Source organism: Lissotriton helveticus, chromosome 7 (genome assembly GCF_964261635.1).
Source record: "Lissotriton helveticus chromosome 7, aLisHel1.1, whole genome shotgun sequence".
NCBI lineage: Eukaryota > Metazoa > Chordata > Amphibia > Caudata > Salamandridae > Lissotriton > Lissotriton helveticus.
The window spans coordinates 1,927,022,784-1,927,047,772 of NC_136068.1; the positions used below are offsets into that span (position 1 = coordinate 1,927,022,784).

At 46.8% G+C, this 24,989-nt stretch overlaps 1 long non-coding RNA gene across 1 annotated transcript in view; it reads right to left on the bottom strand.

The window, feature by feature from the left end:
• LOC144767883 (uncharacterized) overlaps window positions 1-24,989 on the bottom strand; it is a 99,333-nt gene that overhangs the window by 23,518 nt on the left and 50,826 nt on the right. The window contains exon 3 of the long non-coding RNA XR_013598372.1: window positions 23,909-23,992. This is a non-coding gene — a long non-coding RNA (uncharacterized LOC144767883). The remainder of the gene's footprint in view (window positions 1-23,908; window positions 23,993-24,989) is intronic.

Below are 24,989 nucleotides of genomic sequence, written 5' to 3' on the forward strand. Positions count from 1 at the left end.
GGGAGTCATTCCTTATTTGTGATTAGCAAAGGCCCATAGGAATGCATGGGGAGTCATTCCTTATTTGTGATTAGCAAAGGCCCATAGGAATGCATGGGGAGTCATTCCTTATTTGTGATTAGCAAAGGCCCATAGGAATGCATGGGGAGTCATTCCTTATTTGTGATTAGCAAAGGCCCATAGGAATGAATGGGGAGTCATTCCTTATTTGCGATTAGCAAAGGCCCATAGGAATGAATGGGGAGTCATTCCTTATTTGCGATTAGCAAAGGCCCATAGGAATGAATGGGGAGTCATTCCTTATTTGCGATTAGCAAAGGCCCATAGGAATGAATGGGGAGTCATTCCTTATTTGCGATTAGCAAAGGCCCATAGGAATGCATGGGGAGTCATTCCTTATTTGTGATTAGCAAAGGCCCATAGGAATGAATGGGGAGTCATTCCTTATTTGCGATTAGCAAAGGCCCATAGGAATGAATGGGGAGTCATTCCTTATTTGCGATTAGCAATTTGCTAATCGCAAATAAGGATGCGATTTCAAGGGTGCAGGGGTGTCCAAAGGACACCCTGTAGCACCCCTGAAATGTAAATGTTGACTGATGTTGCGCACACACATGTCCAAAAGACATGTGTGTGTGTAACATACAACTTAGAAAAAGGCACTAAAGTGCATTTTTCTAAGTTTTCGCTATTTACCACGAAGTCAGACTTCGCGGTAAATAGCGGCCAAAAATAGCGATTTCGCAATTCAAAAATGGTTCATGCATTGCATATAAGGAATCACAAATTGCGATTCCTTAAATGCAATCGCAATTTGAGAACTCGCAAAAATGCTTGATGAATCTACCTGTTAGTCTGCAAGATTTGTAGTTGATTTACATCTATTTAAATGTTGCTGTGTTAGAAAAACATTGCCAACCTGCTGCCTTTCCCTCCCTGAAGGCTGCCCTGGAGCTATCAATGTGTGCATAAGTCACCTCTCCAACAACAAATCACCCTTTGGCAAAGCAGTCTGTGCAGAAGAGACTCAAACTCCCACCAGTCTACACATGCCCACTGCTAATATAGCGCCTAGAAGGCTACTTGCTCTCCTTCTTTACATTTGCTAGATCCATCTACGTGCTCTGTCGGAGTCCATGGCATTTTGCTCTCCAAAGTCCTTTACATCTGCAGCTTTCTGGGGTCTGACTTCAGATCTCTGATTGAAGGGGGCCCTGGATCCTGTCCCACAGTCGCCCCAAAATCCTTAACCGAACACACGCACCAACACACGCAATGAGAAGGAAGCAATGCGTCTTGTGTGTGGAGAAGGGTCCTGGCCAGGGGTGTCACATTTGAACTTTTTCATATGAGCGGTGCTCAGAGTTCAGGCTTGTCCTTGAATAGGAAGGCCAGACCCGCATTTCACAGTCCTTAACCCCTTCGCCGCGTGGGTAATTCCCCCACGGTGTGTGGGGGATGGTCCGCGGCGTCGCTGTGCTCGTGACGAGCCCAGCTCGTCATGACTCACAGTGGAGCTGTGCTCATGACGAGCTGGACTTGTCACAGACCCGCCCACTGTTTAATTCTCCCACACAGGTAAGGAATTAACCACGCGTGGGAGGGCCGCGGCCATTATGACGAGCTGAGCTCGTCATGAGCATGTAAGGGGTTAAAAGGTGTAGGGTTGAAATTAGAATTTGGAGATCACAGCTGGAAAACAGTTAATCGCTGATGAAACTTTAGTGAAAATGCCAGAATTGACATTACATTGCATAACTTGGCTAATGCTAGATCTAAAAACGTTTGTTGCATTTTTGAAGCTGATGAAATCGGTGCCTTTTGGGACATTTGATGAGTGGTACGAACATGATACCTTTTAAACCCCAGTGTTCACATGTGCTGTTCTTTAGCAAAAGGCCTCCTGCTGTTTTTATCATGCCGAGCTGGTAAACAGCGTGTGTATGCATATACAGGTGTAAATATGCATTAAAATACTGCGAGATGTGATTGGATGAGAAACCATGGGGCATATTTACAAGCCCCTATCGCCATAGAAACCTCATTGTTTTAGACGTTCCTGTGGGAATAGGGGCATTGCCATATTCACAAGGTGGCGTTAAGCCACTTCACATGGCTTAACGCCACCTTGTGAATAAGGCCCCCTTTCACGCTCTACTTAGTGTGAAAGGGTCGGGCAATGGGTGCTGCGGTGGGTGTTCTGCCACAACACCCGTTGATTTTGATGCTGCCTCCAGTTTACAAGGGTGGCATACATAGGAGGCAGCGCCAACATTAAGACCAGGGAAAACCTGGTCTAAAAACAGTCAAAATGAGGAGAAATGCTTTACTTCTCGTCATTTTTTGTTATTTCTATGTGTACTGCATTGCACAGCCCACATAGAAACAGCAATATGCCATGCATGTTTGTTTATGTGCAGGAAAGAGTCCCTTCCTGCACATAAACAATCATTTTAAAAATGACGAGTTGCAACTTATATGTGTGCTGCAATCTGCAACACACATTGAAGTTGCAAATCGTCATTATTTAATGATTGTTCATGTGCAGGAAGGGACACCTATTTGGATTGTGAAGTTTAGAGGTGCTGAAGACCGCAGCTCATCTTCTTCCTAATCATAAATGCCAGGTGCCTAGAGGGATGTATGATGATAGTACAACGCGATCATTTTGATCGCGGTACTTTACATCGCGGATTTTACAATGCAAGTCGTTCCAACGACTTGCATTGGAGGGCGCGGATTGAGGATTATTATAATTTTCTATTCCAACTCCAGCCCACGTAACAGCAGGGAAGGTGTTGGAGTAGAAAATTACAATATTCCTTAACCAAGAGCGCCATGCAGCGCAAGTCGTAGTAATGACTTGTGTTGTAATGGCAGCGTGGTAAAGGTCGTGCGTTGTAAACACCACGTTGTAAATGACGTTTACGGCCTGGAGAGACCGCGATGGAAGAGTACAGCGCCGAGGTGGCCTGCTTGGCACTTTAGCACACTAGGCTCACATGCTGTTGATTGGATCTGGGAGGGAAGAAAATCTCATTCGGGCCGTCGAAGAGCTGCATATATGTCTGTCGATACCTGGGGCTAATATATGCGGTTGTACAACCGCAAACACCATCAGCTGCAAGTGTCCAAGCCTGCTGCAAGGCTCTGTTTCGAAACGGGAGTAACAAAAGTGTTCCTTTCTGTGTTCTTCAATGTTAATGTGACAAGTAACATTCAATATACAATGAACCAAAGGAAATCTACTTATAAAATATAGCAACATATAAATCAATAATCTTAATTTATTGTTCTATTATTAGTTAATATGTTTTTAATGTATTGTTTTTATATATAAAGCAATGTAATGAGATTTTGTATGAAATGTATCAGATTTAATGTTTTCCATTATCGAAAGAATCATTGTAAAAAATACTTGGAAATCTTTTTCGCTAGATTTTATTTCTGTTTTGTATTGATTTGTTATTATATATGGTTTTAATTACATTAGGAATTGTACTAATTTTTATACTGATGCCGTTAATAGAACAATAAATTAAGATTATTGATGTACGTGTTGCTATATTTTATAAGTAGATTTCCTTTGGTTCATTGTATATTGAATGTTATTTGTCACATTAACATTGAGGAACACAGAAAGGAATACTTTTGTTACTACTTTGCCATTCCCGGTCCTTTCTGGTTTTCCTGGGTAACTCTTTTTTTTAGGTTCTGTTTTGAACGGGATGCAGCCGGAACGGGAAGGAGCAGCCCTTCAACGGACAGGGGCTTTGTGGCAATTTTGTCACCCATCTCATAGGTATCACAATATGTTTTCAGGGTACGATGCAATCTCATGGTTCTTTCAGGGGCACTAATGTGGAGAGCTATCAAGGGTGACAAAGCTTTTAGGAAATCAGCTAAAATACATCCCAGGTGACGAGTGTAACAAGAAGGGCGTTACTGTGTGGATGGGAAAAAGAAAAGATTCTAGAAGGCAGAGCGTAATACATAAATATGTAAACTGATATGGATTTGAAATATTGATACGGTTTAAAACGTACCATCTTGTTGTACCCATAGAACAAGTAGATTAAGCGCGGTGCTCGTGAAACGGGTGCAACGCTGAATAAAAATATGTTAAAGTCTCTTGAAAATAAACAAGTGACAGCATCCGTTTGCCTGACCCTAATATGACTGCCAATTATGACACTCAATTTTTTGGGAATGTGTCCTTTTAAAAAACAAACAGCGACGCGGGACACAAGCATTTTAAATTAAAAGCACCACTTTGTGCTTTCACCTCAGTTACCTGAAAGTGCGATACAACTGTGGCTCCTACGAGGGTGCAGCTGTTTTAAGTGGCAAGAGGGGTGAGGGATGGGACAGGAGCACCAGGCACAAGGAGGAGTGGTAGACAAGATATCAACAAGCCTAATCCCCTTTAACAGAAAGCCAAAAACAAAATGAATATCCAACCAAAAAGAAGCCCAACTGAGGGTGGACATGAAAAGTGCAAAAAGGCTCAATAAATTCAATCAACAAAGTGGAGGCACAGCGAGAGACGCAGCACTAACACAACTGTAGCATTAAGAGGAGGTGGGAGGGAGGAATGCTATATTTACATGTAAGCAGCTATGGCCCCGAAGTTGAACACAGGCAAACAGTAACAGACCAAGAAAAAATAGCCCCCCAAAGAACACATAAAGAACCATAGCGGAATGAGATAGTACTTAGTCCCTGCTGCGTGGAAGAAACAAAAGGGAAAAAGGAGGGACAAAGAGGTGAGGCTGACCACTAGCAAGCAAGGATTTTTAGAGGACACTGAAACAAACAAATCAAAAGTAGGGAGGTGGCTTTAAGCCCACAGGAGAAATTACAACAGGTCTCGAAATGCTCGACCTAAAAAGTTACTGTTTGTTCACGGTGTAAAGAGCGTTTCACCTGGGCGGGTGAATGAGTGGCCAAGATGCAGGATGACCTGTACCCTAGGAGTGGGTGACTGACCAGGATGGAGGGCACCAATGATAATATTCTTTAGCGGGCCCTGTTTAAGACATCACTAACCAGCTTAAAATGCCAGAATCAGGATGACAGTGAAGTCTGTGTTCAGTAGATTTTCTGCAGCCCCTGCAGTAAAGTTTCAGCCCAAGTTCTTTCATGTGCAAATAGTATCTATCCGGGTTCTTAATCCTAGGGTCTGCAAAGCCTACTCCGGGGGTGCGCAACTGCCTAGATAAAAAAATAAGAGTACTAGTGTATAATTAAAGCTTTCTGTAAATTTGAAGTAATTTGAAATTGGAGGCTAAAAATTAAGTCAGTATCCTTAGACTGATTAGTAGGAGCAGTGCAAGGGCATCAAACAGAATATAGTGTTGACGATGGTAATAGCGTTACCTTTGGGCTGCAGTGGTGTGCGGGAGGCTTATTTTTGGCTGCTAATTTTTAAACATTGTATGTGCTTTTAAAATACTGCCATTTGTATTTTTAATCTTGTTGTGCTAGTCGCTGCTACCTGTATTTCCTTTGGTTTCCGCGGTGTCCGTCTGTCAGAGCGGGCCCGTGGAAAGGTTAGCGCTCTAGCTGTTGCTCCTCCCCCAGCCCTCACTTCCTATTTAAAACCGGATGCTGCGGTCGCGCAGCGGACGCGCGCAGCGGACGCGCGCAGCGGGCGCGCCAAAGGCAAGCCCGTCTGCGCCCGTCCGCTCCCCGGAGGCGACCAGCGCCAACTATGCTGCTGGTTCTCCGTTGGAGGAGTTAGGAGGTAGAAGGTCTTTTAGCAGATCAGAACTGTTGGCTCTAGACAAGGCAAGATGTGGTGGTGGGGTGAAATGGGGTGTACTGCAATGTTTACACTGGACTTGTCCCATATATCGGTTTTGTTTTCATTCCAGGGTGCCTGCTATGGTCCTAGGCAGCGAGAATGAGAACAGAGTTAGGGCAGCGCTTATTAATGCTTGCTCTATGGTCAAACATGCTTCTGACATATGCAAAATCCTTTCAGATGGCCACTTAGATCTGTTATTTATTACTGAAACTTGGCTCCAGGAATCCTGTGCCCAGTGATTGAGCTGGCTGTTCCTGTTGGATTTAAAATTGCAAGATTAGATCGTTTATCGAGGAGAGGAGGGTGGATTGCGGTGGTCTATCGGGAGGCGTGGTCCTTCTCGTGCGAGACCACTGCGGGCTTAGTGGAGGGGGAGGCATTGGATTTTTCCATCGTCATTTCATCACATTTCCCACTGGGTGGGATATTGCTCTACCGGCCCCCCGGCCCACCTGGTGCTTTTTTGAGGGCCTTGGACGATGTACTCATTCCTCGCTCCCTTCGCTTTTCGAAATTTCTGTTCTTGGGCGATTTTAATATCCATGTTGACTGCCCAGAATCTGTAGGCGTTAGGGAGCTAATGGATCTATTTGATTTGGCCCACCTTACTCAGTGGGTTAAGTTACCTTTCCATCAAGGTGGACATATTATTGACCTGGTGTGCTCCAACTTTGCCCTGTCGGTGGATGATCTCCTGCAGGTGACTTGGTCGGTTAACCATTTGGTACAATTTTCCTGGTCAATAGGGAAGCAGCCTTCCTCTATTTCCCCGGGGAAATATCATTCCGGGTCGGAAGATCGACATTCTGGCCCTTTCCAGAGTCCTTGCCGAGACCTGCCCGGCGCATTCCTCGGAACTTGAAGAGGCGGTGGATAGTTTTTCCTCTTGGATTAGCCAAGGAATCAGTAAGGTGCAAAAACTTCCTTCCACTAGGCGATCGAGAACAATACCCTTTAAGCCATGGTATTGAGGCTCCTTTAGAGATCTTAAATTGGCTTGCAAACCCTTAGAACGCTGCTGGAGGCAGTATTATTGCCCACAGGCTAAAAAGGCTTTCCGCTTAGCGCAGAGAGAATACTATGCAGCAATTAGAGAGGCAAAAAGGATCTTTTATGCTGATCGGATTGCAAAGGCTATTAACAATGGCAAGGAGATTTTTGCTATTGTGAGTAGCTTTTTGTCAAAAGCTGCACAACAAATGGCCCTGCCTGTTTCCGATCAATGGTGTGAGGAGCTGTCTACTTTTTTTGTTGAGAAGGTACAGATCATTCAAAACAGTTTGGGATCGGGGAATGCTGCACCGGGGTACCATCTCCCCCCTTCCCTTCCTACACCTCTACCCCCGGCCCCTTTGTTTATGAACTTCGAGCCTACAGCTGGATCTGATATCCTGACCATCCTTAAATCCCTTAAATCAGGGTCTCAGACTGACCCCTGCCCGGCCAGAGTGCTGGCCGGGATCGCGGAAGTGGTTCTTCCAGAAGTTATTAGGATTATTAATCTATCTTTACGGACCGCTGTGGTTCCAGGGAGCTTCTACCTCTTTTGAAGAAACCTTCTCTCAATCCATACAAACTGGTCAGTTATCGCCCCATATCTCTTTGCAGGCTTTGGCAAAGGTTTGCGAGAAGGTGGTCTTTCGTCAGCTTGATGCCTATGTGGAGTCTTCTGGCTGCCTCCATCCGTCGCGGTCTGGTTTCCGGGCAACCTATAGTACTGAGACTGCGCTAGTGGAGGTGGTGGAGGCGATAAGGGAGTGTCTGGATGCAGGCGGTAGGGCGGCCTTGATTCTACTTGACCTCTCTGCCGCGTTTGATACGGTGCCTCACCATCTACTCCTTGCTCGCCTTTCCAATATAGGCATTGTGGGCACCGCCTGGGATTGGGTTAAATCCTTTCTGGAAGATCGCTTCCAACAGGTATGGATGCCCCCATGTGCCTCTTCGCCCAAAAAGATGCTCACATTGGTCCCTCAAGGCTCTACTTTGAGCCCTCTGCTTTTCAATATCTATCTGACCCCTCTGATTGCTTTGGCTGAGGAACTGGGTGCAAAAATTATTGCATATGCAGACGATACCCAGCTTCTTTTTACGTGGGAGAATTCTGACTTCTCCACTGACCTTGCTTGTAACTGTCTTTCTGCTGTATTTAGCTGGATGGCGCAGGCACAACTCAAGTGCAATGAGGACAAGTCCGAGATCCTTTTATTTGGCCAGTTTCCAGCTGCCTTTAGGGAGTCCTTATGGCCCTCGGATTACCCTTGTCCTAACTCGGTTGGCGCCCCAGCTAAAAATCTTGGGGTCTGGTTCGAGGAGGATCTGCGTTTCAGGGTGCAAATTAAGAAACTCACTGGAGTCTGTTTTAGCACCTTAAAACCTCTGAGAAGGTGTTTTCCGTTGCTCCCAAGGACGGCCAGGGAGACGGTTTTGCAGGCGCTTATTCTTCTCGTATTGATTACGCCAATGCTCTGTATGTGGGTATTCCAGGGTACCTACTTAATAAGCTTCAGACTATACAGAACGCCGTGGCTAGACTTCTGTTTAACATCTCCGGGAGGTGGTCTAGTGTAAAACAGCATCTTCGCGAGTTGCATTCGCTGCCCATGGCTTGGAGAGTGCAATTTAAGGCTCTCGTTTTGGCCCATAGACCCCTACAGGATCTTGGACCATTGTATCTTAGGAAGCGCTTTTCCTTCTATACACCTAACAGACCACTCCGCTCTGCCTCTATGAGACAGATGGCGATCCCACGTTTCCGCAGAATGAGGGTGGGGGGCCAGTCTTTGGGGCCGATTATGATGGAGGATTTTCCACATCCTCCGGGCCGGCGGATGCTACCGCCGGCCCGGAGGATGCGGAAAATCCTCTGCGTAGCCTCAGAAGACCCACCGCCACATTAGGATGGCGGTGGGTCTAGAAATCTGTCCGCAGCTTTTCCGCCGCGGTCGCCTTCCGACCGCGGCGGAAAAGCTTTAATATGGCTGGCGGTGTGTATCAGACACCGCCAGCCATATTAGGATGGTGTAGAAAGTATGCTTTTCCACGGCGGCTTTTCCGCCGTGGAAAAGCATACGGACTTTCACTTCGGGGGCCCGTTGCGGGCCCCCTGGGTGAAGGGGGGCTGGGGGGTGCAAATGGGGGGTACCTATGGTACCCCCCTGCATTTGCGTGCACAAAGCAGCGGGCACCGTGCGATGCCTGCCGCTTTGTGCATGCAAATGCACAACTTACATTTTTAACATTGCGGCGGGTGCTGCTTCAAGCAGCACCCGCCGCAATGTTAAAAATACAGGATGTGACCGCCAGGGTGGCGGTCACATCCTAATTTGCACGGAGGGACCGCCGCTGCCCCTGCGGACGGTCCCTCCTACTCTATGGTGGCGGACAGACTCAGGTCCGTCCGCCATCATAATCGGCCCCTTAGTCTGTTAAGGCAGCCTCCCTTTGGAATTCGTGTCCCCTGTCACTGCAGAATATCCAACGCCTCATACTTTTTAAAAAGCAGCTGAAGACCTTCCTTTTTAAGCGGGCATATTAAATGGCCCTATTCCATCAAATATCAGTGTTACGCCGCGCCAGGATACTCTTGAGTATTAGTGCGCGCTATAAAATCATTATAACATATAACATAACATAACTATGGGCGGCCTCAATTAATTTAGAAATGTGCCAACCTTCCTGTTAAAATAAAATACAAAATGTTTGTATTTGTTTGTAAATTAAATAAATATTTTATCATTTGTTTATTTGTTTGATGACTACTTGTTTATATATTTTTGTGGATTGTTTTCTGGTTCAAATCATTGTAAATGCTAAGGCCGGGATCCCTGCCTTCCAGCTGCCAAGGTTTCAGATTGCTCTGTGTGACATTTTCACAATTTGAATGTCCGCCCTATCATGACTGTAACTGCCATGTTTTCAGTTTGGTTATGTGTGGTATTTCCATGACTTCAGTATACTTAGGAGTGACATTCGAAGGCCAAATCATTGACACTTTGAGTGACCATTATCTACTACTTTGCGCATTACAATCAATGGCTTGCATAGTTAAAGTGCTTTCTCAGTCGCAGAAGCAGGTCATGCATTATAAATAGGCAAGTCACTATGCCCTGCTGCGCCAAGCAGGATTCAATTATTTGTCTCTCCTTAAAAACAGACAGACATCTGCAGGAAGACTGAAGTAACCATGTGAGGTTTCACAATGTGAGAGTGTATTTCTCACAGATTACTTGAACTTGCATTTATCTTTCAATTAATGTGTGTGCTTTAGATATGTAAAGGTGAAACACTAACGAAAATAAATACAGAATAATGTCCTTTTTAACTACTCCTATGGCCCACCCCTGACACTGCCCCCATTGCTGCTTGACACACCTGTGCATACCAGAAATGACCGGCAGGGAAGGCTGAGGCTAAGTCCCCGTAGATACAGTCCCGTGCTGCAGTGCACCGAGAGGCATAGTTTGTGTGCTGCCCTTGAGTGTCATGCTGCGTGGCTCCAGTGAAGTCACGGTAACTGTGGCCGCTGCTTGAAAGATGATTCGTATCTGATAAAGGGAGGGGCTCTCCCAAGCGTGCCGCCACTGGCAAGGGATTGGACTACAAAGAGCCCACAGGTGACTGGAGGCAGGAGGGCAGATGAGGCCTAACATCCTCCTGCCCTCCTCACATGTGACGATGGTGCTGGGGCCGGGGCTATTAGGGCAGGCGGTGGCTACAGGACTGGCGCAAGACAATTGGCGAGCCCACTGTGGCTGCAATCTTGTGTTTTAACATTTTCCGACCAGTTTGTTTGTATCCCCTTTCTGAATCTGATTCTTCTCAGCCCTGAACGTCAGCTGCCATTGCGTGGTACGTTTGAGTTCAGTTGCGGCCGCCACCGGAGTGCGAGCAGTCGTCAGCTCTGCCATCAATATAAATTAATTATGTTGCCATAACGGTACCTCTGAAATGCTCACAAGAAGGCCGATGGGGTCGGGTCTGTCTCGAGGGATCACCCACTGCAGCAGGGCAGCCTATCTGCAGCACTGACGGGCCCGGTCAATCTCCCGACTCGGAAATAAGTTTTTGCTGCCACTGCACCCATAATTATTCTGCGCAGCCCCACAGCGCGGGCGGCCCGGGCGTGCAGCAGCCAGTGCATCAGCGGTGTTCCAAGGCAGCCGCCCGCGGCACTAACCATTGAGCAGCCAGCTTCCACCTCCATGATATTTCATTAAATGCCCGGTGCGCACCCTGTCAGCAGGACGTGGCGTTACGCCCCCACATGGCGCCAGGGCCAAGTTGCTACATTAACTTTAACTGCGGCGGGCAGGCCCCGCCCGAGTCTCCAGGCAGCAGGGCAGATATAATGTAACTAACATCGTAGCACTGAGAGCAGTGCACGTCGATCTTTCACTGACAAGTACTGAGCCTGCTGCCAAGTGAAGTGTACTGGCACACAGCTGTCAGAGACTCCAGCGCGTGTGCTAGCACGTAGTGTAGGTTAAGGCAGCCAGTGTCAGCGCTGTCGGGTCAGTGCCAATAAATGCGTGACAATGCATTTCAGTGCGGTGATGCGGGAACACCACACTGAAATGCGTTAGCGTCACGCCTGATGCGTGATACTTGACAGGACTCCGTCCCCGGGATCTATTAATGATTAAGCAGATTAAACAGAAGTCGAAAGGTGAAGAACCACTGGTCTACATGTTTGATACTAAGAGCCTTATTTACAGTTTATGGATGGGAATGTCTGTCACAAACATGGCAGGTGTTCATCACCCGTATTACAAGTGCATTATTTCATTTATATACTGCTTACGACCCCTGCCGAGGCGTTGAACTAGAGTATGAAGGCGCTTGCATACAGCGGATGGGATATCCTGCCTGCAAATCTCTAAATAAATACTTTCACCTGCTTCCACTCATATTTTGACCTCCTCCCCACACAGTATTTACTCATAACTAGCCACTGACAGGAACATGTTTACACACATAACATGAACTGCCAAGCTTATATTTAATCTCAAACACAGACCGGTGGAAACAGACGCGGGTGTAAAGCTGGCCTCACTAAGAGGCAATAGATGTGCATGGGTTTGCACTGCCAGGCTTAGCAAGAGTGGGTGTAAAGCTGACCTTTCTAAGAGGCAATGGATGCGCACAGCCAGGCTCAGCAAACGTGGGAGTAAAGATGGCCTCTCTAAAAGGCAGTGGACGTGCACAGCCAGGCTTAGAAAGAGTGAGAGTAAACCTGGCCTCCCTAAGAGGCAATGGCTATGCACAGCCAGGCCCAGCAAGCGTGGGTGTAAAGCTGGCCTCTCTAAGAGGAAGTGGATGTGAACAGCCAGGCCTGGCAAGCGTAGGAGTAAAGCCGGCCTCCCTAATAGGCAGTGGCTGCGCACAGCCAGGCTTAGCAAGCATGGGTGTAAAACTGGCCTCGCTAAGAGGTAATCAAAGCACACAGCTAGGCTTACAAGAGTGACTTAAGTCATTGCAGCCACACGGTTACAGCCGTTTCCTTCTGTGCAATGTCAGGCAGAAAGTTTCTTTGCTTTCACCTCTTCAGAGTAATATTTGCATATTTGAGCACACCAGTTGGTCAGTAATATAATCCTTCTAAAAGGAATGTGATTGAATACATTAACAATGGGGACCCTTTCCCAGACAGGCCATCAGGCTGCATCTACAACAAGCAGTGGCAAAGCCAAGAGGCATGGATTCTTTTAAGTGTATGTGCTCTTTGGTGTATGTATGTTGTGTGAGGAAACATCCTTTACAATGCAACTTTTACCACGCAGTGCTATTACAACGCTAGTTTTACAACGAAAACCATTACAACGCATTGCGCTGGGGGGCGCTCTAGGATAGGGAATAGGTTTAATTTACTATCCAACACCTTCCCTACTATCCACGGGGACTAAAGTTGGAATAGTAAATTAAACTATTCACTATCCAGCGCCCCCCAACGCAAGTCGTTGTAATGGTATGCGTTGTAAAAACAGCGTTGTAACAGCATGCGTGGTAAAAGCATGCGTTGTAACGTTATACATCCTTTGTGTGGTATGTCTGGACATGCAAACAGAACACACACACATGCATTCACCATATGCACATGGAAAAACAAAGAGGCTTATTTACAGCAACACATACAGGCACGCATGCAGTCTATAACACACATACAGGCACAGGCAGATACGGGTGGGTGTTTCCTGCATGCACTGATGACTGTGAAAGTGTAAAGAGCGTGGGGCCATCGAAGGAGTGGCTCAGAAGACGACATCCACAGGGCCTGGTGCAAGGGAACCTGACAACGAAAAGTTGTTAAAAATGTCTCCTGGTCAGCAGGCCCTGTGAGCAGTCCTACCACTCTCAGGAGGCCATGACAGGGTATGAACCAATGGGGCTTTTATGGACCTCTCTTTTACCCACTGGGCTTCTTGGCGCTACGGAAAGGCAAAGAAAGTCACATCCAGTTGACATTTCAGAGTCAAGAACACTGACTCCCACTAGGGCACAAAATGCATGGTGAAGGCACAATGAGCAGTGCACCAAAGTAAACTCAATATATATAACATGATAAAAGAACTCACAAAGGGACCCCCCCCGCCCGAATAGATGCATGGCGGTGGGGGCCCAGACAGCAGGAGCTGAAGCCCTCCAGCGTGGTTTATCAGTGACTGAAGCCAACGCAGAAGAGTCGCTCATTGGTCGCGACTGGAGAGTAGGTGGGACACTTTGGAGAGATGTAGGTGCTACGTCTATGCCTGTAATTCGGAGTCCGATAGCCTGCGTCGTAGGAGGCGACTGCAGGTCAAGCCCAAATTCAGGGCCATGTATACGAGCCCCTTGCGCCACCGGTGCGTCACCTTTTGTGAATCACAAAATCATATTTGAGGCCTCCCAAAGCCGCTCTGCATGGCTTTTCATGGCCTCATAGATATGGAGTACGGCGAAGCAGCGCTAATCGGGGCGTTGCCTTACACTGCGTTAGGGCGGCGTTCCATGGGCGTTGCTGTGGGTGTCTCCACACAACACCCATGAATTTTGACGCTGCCCCTCATTTCCAAAGTTATGCAAACCTGGGGATGCGCCAAAACCTTACGCCTCCCCAAGGAAAAAACAAGGAGAAATAAAGATATTTCTCCCAATTACGCCTCCCCAGGAGAGGCGTAATGAGCAGAAATATCTTTAGTTCTCCTTGTCTTTTGTTCTTTCTATGTGTGCTGCGGTTGTATGTCAATACAACGCGGCGTTTACACCGCACTACCATTACAACGCTGGTTTTACAACGCAAGTCGTTACCACGACTTGCGCTGTAGGGTGCTGGATTTAGGAATAGAAAGATTTACTATTCCAACACCAGCCTACGTACAGAAGGGAAGGTGTTGGAATAGTAAATCTACTATTCCTTAGCCTAGAGCGCCCTCCAGCGCAAGTCGTGGTAACGACTTGCGTTGTAAAACCAGCGTTGTAATGGTAGTGCGGTGTAAACATCGCGTCGTAATGGATGTTCCCCGTGTGCTGCATTCTGCAGAACAAAAACAAAGAAGAAAACGCCTCCCAGGAGAAGGAAGGCACCCCTTCCTGCACAAAAGCACTTGTGCCTGCAATGAAGGCTCCCTTACACCATGGTGCAGGCGTGCCTGTGTTGGCGCTAGGCTTCACTGAGCGCACCAGTGCAAGGAAGAAGGCAGGACTGTGCCTTATTGGATAAATACAGCGCCTTCCTGCCCTTTCCCAGTGACGCAGTACAGCGCTGCGCTGCCCTACACCAAAACCCCATAGATGAGGGCTCAGGTTATAAAGCTCCTAGACCCTCATTCTGAGGACTGTAGGAATATCGGGGTTAGATACAAACTTTGTTTGATGCGGGTATTCCAAGGCGGTCAATTATTGTACACGCCCACTGAAAAAGATAATGGAAATATGGATCATTTTGGAATGTAATCCGGTGGAAAAAAAAATACACTAATGATGATGTCAGCAGAAACAAGAAATGCAAATGCCAGGTACTTTACTTTCAACTACAAAAAGTGGGTACACACCCATTTTTATACTGCCAACAATGGGGACAATTCACAGAACTAATCTGAGATCAAATCCTAAACTTACTACTTTGGGTATTCACAGAAGGCATTTATTAGTAGTAAAGTTAGGAATCCTAACTTTACTACTACTAAATGCCTTCTATGAATATCAAAAGTAGTACGTTTAGGATTTTATCTCAGATTAGTTCTGTGCATCGCCCCCAATATTATCAAATTGCAGCATTTTATGACAACCACACACTGTTAAAAAGCTGCGGATTTTGGGGTGGTGAGCCCTTGTGTTTACCAGATGTTTTTCGTGGATGAAGTTTGTCTGCGAATGCAATACTCATTCATAAGACTCTGTCCGACGGCTGCGCGCACGGGAGGTCCATCTTTTGCGCGTCGGGTTCCAAGCAGTGGAATCGCTGAAAAGCTGCACCTCTTTGACCAGCTTCTGAAAACAGTTGAAGATCTAAGGGCCCGATGTAGGTAAATTAGATTTACGATTCATAAATACCGAATTTTACCGATTCGGTATTCGTGAATCGGTAAATCTAATGTAGATAATTTTTCGGTAAAAAATACCGAATCGGTAGGATTCGGTATTTACAGATTCTGTAATTACCGAATCGGTATTTGTCATAAATTCCTATGGGCCTTGAAGCCCATAGGATTCAATGGCAAATACCGATTTTGTAATTACAGAATCGGTAAAATTACCGAATTGCCAAGGGGGACAGGGTGTCACTTTGACACCCTGTTGCACCCCTGTTTGTGGCTTGTGTGCCATGTGACACACATACATGCCCTTAGGGCATGTATGTGTGCCACATGGCACAGGTGTACATGCACAGATGTGCATGTACACAGGTATTCGTTATTTATCATGCAATAGGATTACATGGTAAATAACGAATCGGTAAGGGCCTGTGGCACTGTTTTCAGTGCCACCTACATATTGATTTACTGATTTGGTACATTTACAGAATCGGTATTTTACTGAATCGGTAAATTTACCGATTCGGTAAATATACCGAATCTGTAAGTTTTAAGGCCCCTACATCTCCATTTGCAAATACCGCTCGGTAACGGCCGATTTCCGGTATTTGCCGACCTACATCTGGCCCTAGATGTTCTGGGTCAGTGGGACCTGCCAGACTCCACCAGTTGACAAAGCGCCAGGAAACCCCATGTGGGGAGTTGAGCACTATATAAAACTTGCTAATAGTAGTAATAATAATACAGTACAGACGGTATAAGAAGTTACTGTACTAATCGATACTAGGTGGCAAACTGGTTCTAAGGGTTCTATGCTAACAGGGATGTCTCCTCAGAGCAATGCTTAATTTGAGCCAGTGGTTTCCGGTGCTTGACACCGGCCCTTAATTGCCAACAGTTGTACTTATGACGGTCTGCCACATGGTGCCGCTGTTTGTCTAAGTTAAAGATGAGCACACAACAGTTGTTCATTAATTAAATAAACAATCTTAAGGACTAATACCCACTGCCCAAGCCAGTCTCATAGCTTTGGGGCCTGGAAAAGTCTGAATTGTCACTCATGTAGGGGCGTGATGGTTAGTAGCTGTGTTGGTACTGTCATTGGCAGGGGCAGTGGGTGGTGAAAGCTGCAGGAATCCTCAGAGGAGGGCACAGGAGCTTGTATTTTTTTTTTTTTTTTTTTTTACAAATTGAGAGGTGCCGCAGACAGTTCTGAGGCTTTGGTTCAGACGGGAGAGTCATTGGTTGGTAGGTGGGAAGGTCCCCCTGGGAGGCGAATGGCTCTTTTTTAATGAGTTGAAGTCTGAGTTGGTCACCCTCCCGTGTCATGTCATGTTATGTTATGTTATGTTATGTTATATCAATTTATAACGTGCACAGATAATCAGCAGAGTGTCCCGGCGCAAACTTGGGAAAAGGAACCACAAACCAAAGCACTATTGAAAGAGAGGGGTTTTTAACTTTTTTTTAAAGATCACAGGATCTAGAATACTGCACAACGCCAAGGATAAAGCATTCCATGCCAGGGCAGCTTTACGCACAAAGGAACTCCCACCCATCCTTTGTCGTTTGAACCTAGGGGTCTGCATCAAAAGTTGGGAGGATGAACGCAACTGTCTCACAGGGTTATAGCAAGCGAACCTCTTCTGAAGGTAGGTAGGACCCAAGCCATATTGAGCCCTATGAGCAATAGCCAGGGTTTTGAATTTTATTCGGGACTCCACCGGGAGCCAGTGCAAAGAGTGCAAGTGAGCACGCACACTACACCTGCGAGATATCCCCAGCAGGAGTCTGGCGGCCGAGTTTTGAACAACCTGCAATTTGTTCAAGAGTTATCCGGAGATGCCCACATAAAGTGCATTAGCTTAGTCCAAACGAGACAAAATCAAAGCACGGACAACCGTTTCTTTAGCAGGTATTGGAAGAAGAGGTAGAAACTTCCTCAAGGCTTTCAGTGTACCGAAGCAGGTCCCAACCAGCTTTTTAACCTGGGTAGAGAAGGACAGATTCTCATTGTACCAGACCCCCAGGTTTTTTGCAGCAATACCCATTGCATTAGGTAAGTGGAAGCCGGGGGGCCATACCCTATCTCTGAAATTAGCTGGAAAGACGCCATACAAGAGGACCTCTGATTTCTCTTCGTTACATTTTAGCTGTGCCTGGCCGAGCCAGCAGAAGACGGCAGGAAGACAGTGTTGAGTCGCAAGGGCCGAGTTATTATCCCTTCCCCAAGAATACAGAAGCTGGGTGTCATCAGCATAGGCCATCACCTTAGCCCCTAATGACTCCGCTAGGTAGATCAGCGGTGTGACATAGATGCTGAAAAGAAGAGGACTAAGGGATGACCCTTGTGGGACACCAGTGGCCGCCCGCTGAGGCACCGAGACACAAGGTGGAAGCCAGAGCTGCTGTGAGCTGCCTTCCAGAAAAGATTTGATCCAGCACCAGACAGAGCCAGATATCCCGATCTCCGAAAGGTGATCAAGAAGCAAAGAGTGCGGCGCAGTGCTGAATGCCGCCGAAAGATCAAGCATAACCAATGCAGCTCTCCCGCCGGCTTCCAAACACTCGCGAATTGCCTCTGTCACCTCCAGCAGTGCAGACTCTGTACTAAACAAGGCACAAAATCCCGATTGAGCCGGATGCAGCAGACCCGATACCTCGACAAAATTAGTCAGTTGATTGGTGACGACCTTCTCACAGACCTTGGCCAGGCTTGGCAGCAGTGAGATGGGGGGGTAGTTTCCCGGTATCCTTGGTTCAAAAGACGGCTTCTTGAGGAGAGGGAGAATTTGTGCCTGCTTCCAGGATGCGGGAACAAGGCCTTCCTGCAAGGACATATTAACAATTTTGTTAGCTTCGGGATTGATGGTATCCGCAACAGCCGCCAGAAGTCTAGCGGCACAGGGATCAGTCGGAGAGCCTGACTTCAAAGACTTAAGAATTTTGAGAGAACAGGCCAGCTCAATAGGCTCAAAAGTTGACAAAGTATTGATGAGACTGGCGGCCGACAGGCCTGGCAAAGAGACCGTGGATGACATAGTACAAGGGGTAAAACTGGCTTGTATAGTGCAGATCTTGTCCAAGAAAAACTTCGCAAGAGTTTTACACCAGGTCTCCGAGACTGCTGCAGCCCGAGCTTGGGCACTAGAAGACATAAAACTTTGCACAATGGAGAATATTTCTTTGGAGTTATTGTTGGCCTGATCAATACGTGGAGAAAAATAGCAACTTTTTGCGGCTGCTATAGCGGTGTAGTAGCTTTTCTGTTTAGCTCTAAGTGTGTGTTTTGCTAGAAGACATTAGCCGCTAGAGCACCATTCCCTTTCGAGTATTTTGCATTAATGTTTTAAGGCTTTCAGCTCTAAGGAAAACTATGGTTTGGAGGGAGAATCTCTAGCCAGCTTAGGCCGGCAAGGTGCAGAAAGAGCAGACACTGAAGCAGAAATCCAGTCAGTAAGCATGGACAGATTTCCCTCAAGATCTTGCTGGAGCGTAGGCCGAGACGCAGCCAAAATGCTGGAAAACTGGGTAGGGTCAATTTTGCTAAAAATTGGTGTCCTCGTCAATCCATCCATCTTTGCACTCAGTCACTCATTCACCCATTCTTTTAACCGCTAACTCTTTTTTGTTTCAAGTGTCCAGGAATTCTTTTGTGCTGTGTTCAGAACATAAGTGACATACAAAATTTGTCTCGGGTCAGAGAGTGTAACAGGGCCTGTCTGTTCTGAGGACCTCTGCTGAGTGTTAGGTGTTTCTTGAATGGTTCTCAGTGGGATGCTGCACTTTACACACATAGCCTCGATGCGGGCATGCAGGAACGAAGCATGGCCAGATCACAGGACGCAAAGCCATGAGGTAAGAACAGGGGAGAGGATGTGGTCCATCGGCTAGATTGCCGGCTTTGGTGCTGGAAACCAGGGTTCGAGCCTCGGGGTCGCGTCCATATACTGTGATTCTGGGCAAATCATGTAATCTCCCTGTGCCTGAGTGTGTCCTTGTGTAACGTAACTGGTGCTCATGTAAAGCGCTCCAATACCTTCGGGTCGAGTTCACGCTATATTAAAAAAAAATTAAAACAGGGTATCAGGGTGGCAGACAGCTCAGCTGTCTCATTTCTGCATCATATAACCTACACTGCCGCCTGCATCCCCCAGTAAGAAAATAAAGCACATTTCCACCAACTGACCAGTTCAAAAGTGCATTGACTGACCAGCACAGAAGGATAATGGGCACCAAACGATCAGTGCAAAACTGACATGTGTTTAACTGGGCTGTGAAAAATGAGGTTTGCACCGAATGACCAGTGCAAAGCCAAGGTAGGTGATATTTTCCACAGGTCTTGGGTGCAAACGCTGGTGCCCCCCAACAATCAACGCGGTCCTGACCTTGGTTGAAAATCTAATGGTTTGACCTAAAACAAAGACCCCAGATGCCTCACTAAGCTTCCTCCTTGTTTAATTGTTTTAGCAGATAGACTCCAAAGTCCTAAAGGCAGCAAACTCTGATCCTGAGGTCCATACCAGTGTCCCGCCCTCACCCCATACAAACCCTGCTTGTTTAGGAGGGAGGTGCCGCGTTTCGGACAAAACTGTACTCTGCTGATTTCGTGAGCGTTTTGGGGGATCCATGCACTGAACCTGATCAGAGGTGAAAGCAGCTCCCCCTGCAGGGAGACAGTCACCAGTGAGTGCCTGGAATCAATGCAGGGCCTTGAAATGCCTGGAATCGATGCAGGGCCTTGAAGTGCCTGGAATCGATGCAGGGCCTTGAAATGCCTGGAATCGATGCAGGTTCTATAAATGCCTAAAATCGATGCAGGGTCTTGAAGTGCCTGGAATCAATACAGGGACTTGAAATGCCTGGAATTGATGCAGGGTCTTGAAATGACTGGAATCGATGCAGGGTCTTGAAATGACTGGAATCGATGTAGGGACTTGAAATGCCTGGAATCGATGCAGGGACTTGAAATGCCTGGAATCGATGCTGGGACTTGAAGTGCCTAGAATCGATGCAGGGCCTTGAAATGCCTAGAATCGATGCGGGCCTTGAAGTGCCTGGAATCGATGCAGGGCCTTGAAATGCCTGAAATCGATGCAGGGCCTTGAAATGCCTAGAATCGATGCAGGGTCTTGAAATGCCTAAAATCGATGCAGGGTCTTGAAATGCCTGGAATTGATGCAGGGTCTTGAAGTGTCTGGAATCGATGCAGGAACTTGAAGTGCCTGGAATCGATGTAGGGCCTTGAAGTGCCTGGAATCGATGCAGGGCCTTGAAGTGCCTGGAATCGATGCAGGGACTTGAAGTGTCTGGAATCGATGCAGGGTCTTGAAGTGCCTGAAATCGATGCAGGGCCTTGAAGTGCCTGGAATCGATGCAGGGACTTGAAATGCCAGAAATCGATGCAGGGCCTTGAAATGCCTAGAATCGATGCAGGGCCTTGAAATGCCTGGAATCGATGCAGGGCCTTGAAATGCCTGGAATCGATGCAGGGCCTTGAAATGCCTGGAATTGATGCAGGGTCTTGAAATGCCTGGAATCGATGCAGGGACTTGAAATGCCTGGAATCGATGCAGGGCCTTGAAATGCCTAGAATCGATGCAGGGTCTTGAAATGCCTGGAATCGATGCAGGGCCTTGAAATGCCTGGAATCGATGCAGGGCCTTGAAATGCCTGGAATTGATGCAGGGTCTTGAAATGCCTGGAATCGATGCAGGGCCTTGAAATGCCTAGAATCGATGCAGGGTCTTGAAGTGCCTGGAATCGATGCAGGGACTTGAAGTGCCTGGAATCGATACAGGGACTTGAAATGCCTGGAATCGATGCAGGGACTTGAAGTGCCTAGAATCGATGCAGGGCCTTGAAATGCCTAGAATCGATGCATGGCCTTGAAGTGCCTGGAATCGATGCAGGGCCTTGAAATGCCTGGAATCGATGCAGGGCCTTGAAGTGCCTGGAATCGATGCAGGGACTTGAAATGCCTGGAATCGATGCAGGGCCTTGAAGTGCCTGGAATCGATGCAGGGCCTCGAAATGCCTAGAATCGATGCAGGGCCTAGAAATGCCTAGAATCGATGCAGGGTCTTGAAGTGCCTGAAATCGATGCAGGGCCTTGAAGTGCCTGGAATCGATGCAGGGACTTGAAGTGCCTGGAATCGATGCAGGGTCTTGAAGTGCCTGGAATCGATGCAGGGCCTTGAAGTGCCTGGAATCGATGCAGGGACTTGAAGTGCCTGGAATCGATGCATGGTCTTGAAGTGCCTGAAATCGATGCAGGGCCTTGAAGTGTCTGGAATCGATGCAGGGACTTGAAGTGCCTGGAATCAATGCAGGAACTTCAAGTGCCTATTATCCCTGCAGCTACTGCTCTTACTGACTGATGTCACTGCAGACACCTGTCTGCTGGGGAAGATCTGTGCTCTGCATTCTGTCCATCAATTGTTGTTTTTGCATTTGTCACCCCGAGTGGGATGGGTATGCTCAGACGTGAGTCCCATGCTCTCCACACCACTGGAGTCACGCTATCCAGGCTGATGAAGGCTGATAGCCAGAAACCGCCCCTTGGATGCTTGATTCCGGTCCAGGAAAAACATGGCTTGGCAGTTCGGGCTGGACTGTTCCCATGAGGCACAGGGTCAAGGCTGATTTGCATATGGCCATGTCTGACCTGGGGTGGTGTGGAGTGCAAAAAAACGATGGATTTAGGCCCAGATCTCTGTACTGGGGTGAGTGTATGACATAGTTCTGCATTCTGTCCATCAATTGTTGCTTTTGCATTTGTAACCCCGAGTGGGATGGGTATGCTCAGACGTGAGTCCCATGCTCTCCACACCACTGGAGTCAAGCTATCCAGGCTGATGAAGGCTTATAGCCAGAAACCGGTCCTTGGATGCTTGATTCCGGTCCAGGAAAGACATGGCTTGGCAGTTCGGGCTGGACTGTTCCCATGAGGCACAGGGTCAAGGCTGATTTGCATATGGCCAAGTCTGACCTGGGGTGGTGTGGAGTACAAAATAACGATGGATTTAGGCCCAGATCTCTGTACTGGGGTGAGTGTATGACATTGTTCTGCATTCTTTCCATCAATTGTTGTTTTTACATTTGAAGATCTGTGCTCAACAGGGGCTCATTCATGTCAGGTAAGTTATTCCTCAAGACGTCACCTGGGCCAAAAGCCACCCAGCCCAGTCCAATATCACCGGATGAGACGGCCTGTGATGCTATAATTTGGCTGATGGTCACATGATGTAATTTCCTGTGGATTCAACCTTATACTAATGCCCTGATTACGAGTTGCACGGTACTGGCAGATGCAAAGAGCACATCTGTAATTACCATTATGGTGCGGCTGGGGTGGCAGGAGCAGGGGTAGGGGAGCAAAAGAAAAGATCACATCTGGCAGATGACTTCAAAAAAGATGGGGTGGATGTGGGGACAATGCTTGGTTGCTGTTCAGGTCAAAGTCTCATTCAATTTCATCAGCCACTAAAAGTGGGTCTGGAGTTCCTCTAGCTCAAACGGTTCAAAAGTTACTAAGAATGCAGCAAAACGTGATGCCGCGCAGTGTAAGGACCTGTGCAAAGGTTGACTAGTTACACTAAGGTAGCTGATTGCTATATTGGGGTGTTAAACTAGCACTAATGAGGTGCACCCAAGGTGCAGACAAGTAATACTATCACAAAAGGTGCCTCATCATGCTGCATAATTTGCAGTTTCTTGCAACACAATTTAGCCAACCGTGCCACTTGATATGGCCCTCCCCTGCCTCATAATTCCAGTGGCTCGGTCTGTAGTTCATCCGGAGATACCGCTCCACCTGACTGGTAATCCTCAGAGCCAGAGCACGCGGAAGATCGTTCTCTCACATCGAAGCCAAGACCTGGAATGAGCTACCGGCAGACATCAGACGCGCCCCCTCCCTGGACACCTTCAGGAAGGCCCTCAAGACCTGGCTCTTCGGCTAAACAGATCTGCGGACCCCCACCGCATCAGACCCTCATGGGTGAGTAGCGTGCTTATAATTCCCTGATTGATTGATTGATTGATTGTAATCAGCCCCTGAGTGGTGCATGGAGATCTAAAACCAGCTGTCTCTTATACGTCATACACTTAAGTGTGTGTGTGTGTGTGTGTATACTTGTAAAGCGCACTGCCGCCCCATCTCGGGCCATCCTGGCTTTCCCTGTGAGATGCCCCCTCCAGGGCACCCCCAAGGTGGAGCCAGGCATCCCAGCGCTGTTGGGGCCGTTGTGGAGATTAAGCAAGCTATTGCCCAGAGTTGCAGAGTGAAACCCATGATTAGAGTAGGCACCGAGGCGAGAATTGTCGAGTCCGCGGACATTGAGCCCAAGACCCTGCCGCGTTGGGAATTGAACCCTGGTCCCGGGCCAGACCTCTGCATCAGGGTCTGCCGCTCTAACCATTGAGCCACACGTCTCCAACTTAAGGCAACTATCTACCACTCTTCCCTAGAACACTTGCAACGCCAGCTCTTTACTCCGCCTTCTTGCCCAGTGAGAGACTGAGAACATCTCCTGCAAATCCTCAAAACACTCTTCAGGTTAATGATCGAGGCCGCCATATTTACCGTCAGAGCCCGATTTCTGCTTCTTCTTGCCGTCCCATTCCATGCTGGACACCTTCCTCTTGGCGCACTCAGGCCGGCAAATATCTGAAGAGGGAAAAAGCACTTTAGTGGTGATAAAAAAACAGAGCCTTGCAAGGAAACCCCATGCTAAAGCGCCCTGAGGTGGCTGTGAGGCAACATATGTGGCGCTATACAACAGAAATGAAATAAACACATCAATGACATCCTGCAAGTTACTAAATTTAAGATCCATCTTTGACTCACTGGGGACATGTCTGTGAGTCCATCCCAGCTGGACAATCTGTGCTGCAGACTTACAGGGTTTTGCCCTATGACCTTTGGCCCTAGCCCTTGAGTAGGGTAATGAGGCAGAATATCGATGGCAAAAAATTCGAACTACATGAATATCGAGTTGGAAATATCGTTGAGTGGAAATATTGAGTGCAAGAATATCGTTGTCAACAATATCGATTTGAAGGAAAGTAATATCAAATTAAAAATATAGAACTCAATATAATTTTCAAAAATATAGTTGTTTAAAATATCGATTTGTTTAGTTAGTGTTATGTATGTTAGCATATATTTTAAATGTATGTGATGTATTTTTTTGTATAAGAAAGGTTTATGATTTTTAATATATGCATTACAGTTTTACTAGTTATCAATTTTATTTTAATTTAAATTTGTGTTCTTTAGTTCCATAGTGGGTTGTGGGTTTATAGGGGACTAGGGTGGGAAATAATTTAAATATAATAAATTAATGATTATTTTTTATTTATTGATATCTATTAAATTGAGATTTTACAGTGTTAACTGAGGGAAGTTATTAATTAATTATTAATTGATTGTTAATTATAATTAATTAATTGGTAAATAATTATTGTAATTGTATAATTTATTTAGGTGCTGGTTGTGGGATTTTTAGGCGTAAAGGGTGGGAAGTAATTTATTTTTAATTAATAATAAGTTGTTAATAATATTCAATAATTCATTTAAATTAAATATGGAAATTGTGTGATTAATTTTAGGTGCAGGTTGTGGGGTTTATAGGGATAAAGGGTGGGGAGAAAGGTATTTTTGA